The 5,804-nt window shown below is 36.7% G+C and overlaps 1 long non-coding RNA gene across 3 annotated transcripts; it reads left to right on the top strand.

The window, feature by feature from the left end:
- Positions 1-721: 721 nt before the first annotated feature.
- On the top strand, positions 722-3,167 carry LOC129885060 (uncharacterized). 3 transcript variants are annotated; one of them, XR_008766045.1, is made up of 3 exons: positions 722-905; positions 1,749-1,799; positions 2,367-3,167. It is a non-coding gene; the product is annotated as an uncharacterized LOC129885060 (long non-coding RNA). The 3 variants fall into 3 exon arrangements; XR_008766047.1 differs by having other exon boundaries at positions 2,424-3,167; XR_008766046.1 differs by having other exon boundaries at positions 2,889-3,167.
- The last annotated feature ends 2,637 nt before the right edge of the window (positions 3,168-5,804 follow it).

Below are 5,804 nucleotides of genomic sequence, written 5' to 3' on the forward strand. Positions count from 1 at the left end.
TCAATTGCGGTTGATGGTGAACGATTGATCACATAACAGGCGGTTTTGACTACTTCTGCCCAGAATGGTTTTTCCAACCCTGTAGTTGCCAACATAGCTCTTGTCCGTTCCAACAAGGTTCTGTTCATCCGCTCTGCTACTCCATTTTGTTGTGGAGTATATGCCACCGTGAACTGCCTTTCAATACCTTCTTGTTTACAGAAGTTATTAAATTCATCACCAGTGTATTCTCTTCCATTATCTGTCCTCAAACACTTGATCTTTTTCTCAGATTCAAGTTCCACCCGCGCTTTGAATTCTTTGAAAACTGAAAAAACATCTGCCTTCCTCTTAATTAGTGTTATATCCCATATTTTTTTTATTTTCACAATAGGACATTTTTGGGATAACGGTAACAAGTCAAGGGCAAGACTATGTTTGATTTTGTTGGATACATAATTCTTATGACTAAATTGGAATTTGGAAATATTGGAAAAGTTTAAGGGTAAAATTGGAATTTCACATGTGGAAATACTATAAAAGGTTAAGGACAAAATTGGAATTTCACATATGGAAATACTACAAAAGGTTAAGGACAAAATTGGAATTTCAACTTGAGAATATTAGAAAAGGTGAGGGGCAAAATTGAAATTTTACATGGGAGTCATCATCCAATTCTTAGAAGATTCAAGAGAATTGGAGAAGATAGAAGTGAGAAAAATTGAGGAAAACAAAGAAGAAGAAGAAGAAAATCGGCTAAGGAAAAAAATAGGGAGAAAATTAAAATCTTGCTCCAAAAAATATTTTCTCCTAGTATTCCTACTAATTCAAGGATCCTCTACAACATGATGAAGTTATTTTGGAAGATAGGAGCCTTGTTTGGTTAATTGGGTGTCTTGGTGAAGTGAAGAAGTTGAAAGGAAAAGGTAAGAATTAATCCAATTTCATTATGTTATGAAGTTTGTTTATGTTGTAGTAAGTAGAGATGTGTAGAATCCATGGAAATATGGAAGTTATATGGTTGGATTTGGACATATGAATAAGTTATGTGTATGTAAGATTGTTGGCAAGAAAACTTGAATTTTTGTGTAGTATTTTTGGTGTAGTATTTGAATAGTAGTATGATAAATATTTGATGTTGAAAATGGAAGTTGGATGAAATTAATTGAAGTTGGAAATATGGGTTAGGTGATGAGATGGGAAAAATTAAGGTTGTATAGCTTGTTAATTATTGTTGTGATTCTTGGAACATAAGGGAAGCTTAAATGGTTTAAGTTGGTATTAAAATGGATTGTAGGGAATTATGTATTTTTAGTATGATTTTATAATATTATGAAAGTAAAGTTGTTCAAGTATGGATTGTTGTTGTTGATTATGAAGTTAAAAGAAGGAAATGAATTTGATTATGGAGTTGAAAGAAGAAAATGAATTGTAATAGTTTTGTTGCATTTATGGAATTTTTGGGTGAAATATGGAATTGAGGAATAATGGATATGAAATATTCATATTTATTTGGAAATGCAAAGTTGGGTTGAAAGTTATTGCATTAGTTGGAAAAGAAATCAATTTATGTTATGGTGCGTTTTAAATTGATTATTGATGGTATCGGTGTTGTTGTTGGCTTGGTTGTTGATATGGTGGCCGAGTTGTAATCTCGGGGTTGTCATATATATAAGGGAGATGCTGCCGAAATTTTTGTAGACAAATATTGGAAAAATTGAATTCTTAAAGTCTTATAAATAGTAATTGGTAAATGTGATCAATTGTAGATTTTGGAGGAAACGGGAATTGAACTTGGACAACCGTAAAAGGCCAAAAAGGTATGTAAAGCTTTACATTTTCTTCACTTAGCATGTCCTAGATGTAATAGGAGTGGATACGAGCCTCGGGGATCACTCTATTCTTCGGAATCGACGCTCAAAATTACCCCTTTTCTATTCAATAGAATTGAATTAGGTATTTATGAATATTTTGGAAAAATTGTCTAAACTTCTAGAATTTGCTCAAATAAAATCCGATTACCTTGAACCTCTTATAAATAATGTTATGAAGTTTAATGCACGTAAATTGTATACGCCACCTCATTCGACCGAGGTGGGCCCCACTATTCCGAATTTTTCTTCGTTATTCCGTTTGAATTACGGTAGATAGAATTTGAAAGAAACTCTTTGCTATGCTTCCTAATATTATATGAATAATTATTCCGTTAAATCCCATAATATATTTGGAAGTACGGAGATGATTCGGAAAATACTATTTTTTACGTAGACTATTGTGATATTAGAAGTACTTGTACTATTATTATTATTCAAATTCCTTTTACGATTTGTTATCGAAATTATGCCATCGAGTCTGTATAAATGTTTTGTAATTTAAATTGCATTTAGTTTCTCACTACTCCACTCGTGGATGCCTCAATGCTTCTTTCACTGAGCCTGAGCCAGGATATGTTTTCGTGCGTATTTCTCTGCATTGTTCGCCGTGTCCCGACGTGAGGGGGAAGGTATGACATGTACATGGGGTGGTAAATGTTATGCCACGGAGTTATGCTGTGCCATGTACATATATGTTTGTGATATGATATGATTTGATATGACCATCTGATATGATATGATTTGTTACGGAGATATTCCCTACTCTGGTGTTATGCTGTGCCGTGGTGCCGCTGATGGGAGGGCAACCACACTTTGTTCACCGAGTCCCATGACATGGGGCCGGATATGGCATATGTATTTGCATATATGATTTGGGATTATGATAAGTATTTTGAAATTCTGAACATTTATTTTGTTTTCTGCACATACTATTCCGATTATGATTTTAATTTATTACAATTCATGCTTTACATATTCAGTACATTTTTCGTACTGACCCCTTTTCTTCGGGGGGGCTGCGTTACATGCCCGCAGGTACCGACGTTCGTTTTGCTGAGCCGCCTGTTTAGGACATCTGCTGTGTTATTGACAGTGCTCCCTTGTTCGGAGCTTGTATTTTGGTATTGACTCTATCTCTGTATATTTGGATATGTTGGTCAGGGGTACGACGGGGCCCTGTCCCGTCTTATGACTATGCTATCATCTGTAGAGGTCTGTAGACAGATTTATGTTGTGGGTTTTGTATATATGGTTTGGGTTTTGTGTGTTTTGTGACGGCCTATCAGCCCTCGTGCCTACATCTATTTTTTTTGATCTATTTAGCAATTGTTTTCTAATCACTACCTTTGTTTATTCAGTTAAAAGGCTAATTTGGGATAAGGATACGTTTGGGTGCTCAATTCGGGCACCAGTCGCGGCCTACGGGGTTGGGTCGTGACAATTAGATACACCCAACTTCTCCTAGAGTAATTATCGATAAATGACACAAAATATTTCGCTCCTCCTAGAGACTCCACCGGTGCTTGCCAGACATCAGAGTGAACTAGATCTAGTATTTCCTTGCTTTTAGCACAGGAACTGCTAAACTTCAGTCTATTTTGCTTACTGGTAACACAATGCTCACAAAAGGGTAGTGAAACCTTTTTAAGCCCTGGAAGAAGTTTTTGCTCAGCAAGAATCTTCAAACCTCGTTCCGACATATGGCCAAGTTTACGATGCCACATCATCATTGATTCTTCAAATGAACTTGCTGATGCGGTTGATGCTTCTCCTTCTCGGTGTGTTTCACCTTTAAGCACATATAGATTTGTAGCAAGTTTTTCTGATTTCATCACTACAAGTGCTCCTTTGGATATTCTCATGACTCCACCATGATTCTTATACGAACATCCATTATCATCTAGTTGTCCTAAAGACAATAGATTCTTCTTCAAGTCTTTTACATGTCGTACCTCCTGGATGGTGCGAATCGTGCCATCATATATCTTTATTTTGATGGACCCAATACCAATAACATCCAAAGCATGATCATTTCCCATGAATACATACCCTCCTGAGATAGGATTATATTAATGGAACCATTCTCTCCTGGAAGTCATGTGCCATGTTGCTCCTGTGTCCATGATCCAGACATCAGCGAAACGTTTTCTACCTTCATTATTTGATATTGCCTCACTACATAAAATATCGCCATCATCCGAGGTACATGGAACATTCCCTTGAGCATTTGATGGCTCAGGGTTTTCACTCTTCTTCTTAATCGAGAATCTTTCTTGAAGTGCCCTTTCTTGCCACAGTTGTAGAACTTGATATTCTTCTTACTTCTTGATTGAGATCTGCCATGATTGTTACTCCCACTAGGGCCACATTCCGTTGGTCTTCCTCTCACCATCATCAAGGCTTCAGCTTGCTGCGAATTTGCTTGTCTGTCTTCCTTATTTTTGCGCCGATTTTCTTCTTCCAAGACAGCGGCTGTAATTTCATCGAAAACTAGACTGTCTGTATTGTTCGTCAGGTTGATGATGAGTTGATCATACGAGTCAGGCAGACTTTGAAGTAGAAGCTCCGCACGTTCAGTCCCCTCTATTTTGCAATCCATTATTGTAAGTTGCAAAAACAGAGTATTCAAAGTATTGATGTGTTCAGTAACTGACATGGACTTTGACATTCGAAGAGTATACAATCTTCTTTTTAAGAAGATTTTATTATGTAAAGACTTGGCCTCATACAACCCCATAAGAGTATCCCATATTTCCTTCGCCGTCCGCTTTTCTGCCACACTAGACAACACTTGATCAGCTAGTGCCAAGTGTAGATCAGCAACTGCGTTGCTGTCTATGTCGTTCCACTTGCTGTCATCAACAAAGTCTGTGGGCCTGCCTTCAATTGCATCTAAGCAATTGTCTTTTCTCAGTATTGCTTTTATTTTCATTTTCCACAATGAGAAATTAGTCCCATTGAATTTCTCAACGTCAAACATTGTTGTACTCGACATTGTTATTTGCTTTACACCCTTCTAGATCATTTCTGAATATTTTTGCGAACAATCGTGACAAACTGTACCGTCACCGAAATTTACTATTCATGTGAATAGTACTATTCACCGAATTTTACTATTCACGAAAAGTTACTATTCGCAGATAATACCTTCGCATAAAATAGACAGAATAACCGAGGGCTCTGATACCACTGTTGGGGTGAGTAAGCACCACAACTAAAGTTTGATATGATGAAAATATTGAAAATAAATTGGACATGAGAATTTTACGTGGAAACCCCTCTAAATGATAGAAGGGAAAAACCACGGGGTAGAAAGATCTCACTATTTAATATGGAGTACACAACTCTCAAATACAAGGAGAAAATAACAATTAACACTTCTCTATTGTAAAAGGAACAACTACTAAAGAGGACACTCAAGACTACAATATTTATCTTGGTGTATAACTCTCTTTGTATTTTTACTCTCTCTTTCTGGGATTTTTTGATGATATAAATGAGGGCATTAGACCATCTATTTATAGGAGGAACAAAACACATAAAATTTCTTTTACGCGCTTTGTATTTCAGAAAACGTGTTGCCAGCATTTTCTACACATTTGTTTTTGCTGTTTTTCCAACAAAACAGCTGTGCCTTTTTGACTTTACCATTTTTCAACAATGGCTGCCCTCTTTTTCTACAGCAATGGATGCCTTTTTGACTTTGCACCAATGAGACACAAACGGCTGATGCATAGCTTGTGAAAGATTGCTGACAGCAAAAGCTATGTCCGGATGAGTGAAATAAAGGTAATGAAGTTTACCAATAATGCACAAGGAACCATCAACTAGGTGATCATCAAGCAAGGGTTCAAGAACAATGGTAGATGTCATAGGTGTAGAAACACCTTTGCAGTTGTCCATACCTACCTCATGTAGGAAATCCATAGTGTACTTCTCGTGAGAGAGCAC

This window comes from Solanum dulcamara, chromosome 4 (genome assembly GCF_947179165.1).
Source record: "Solanum dulcamara chromosome 4, daSolDulc1.2, whole genome shotgun sequence".
Classification (NCBI taxonomy): Eukaryota; Viridiplantae; Streptophyta; class Magnoliopsida; order Solanales; family Solanaceae; genus Solanum; species Solanum dulcamara.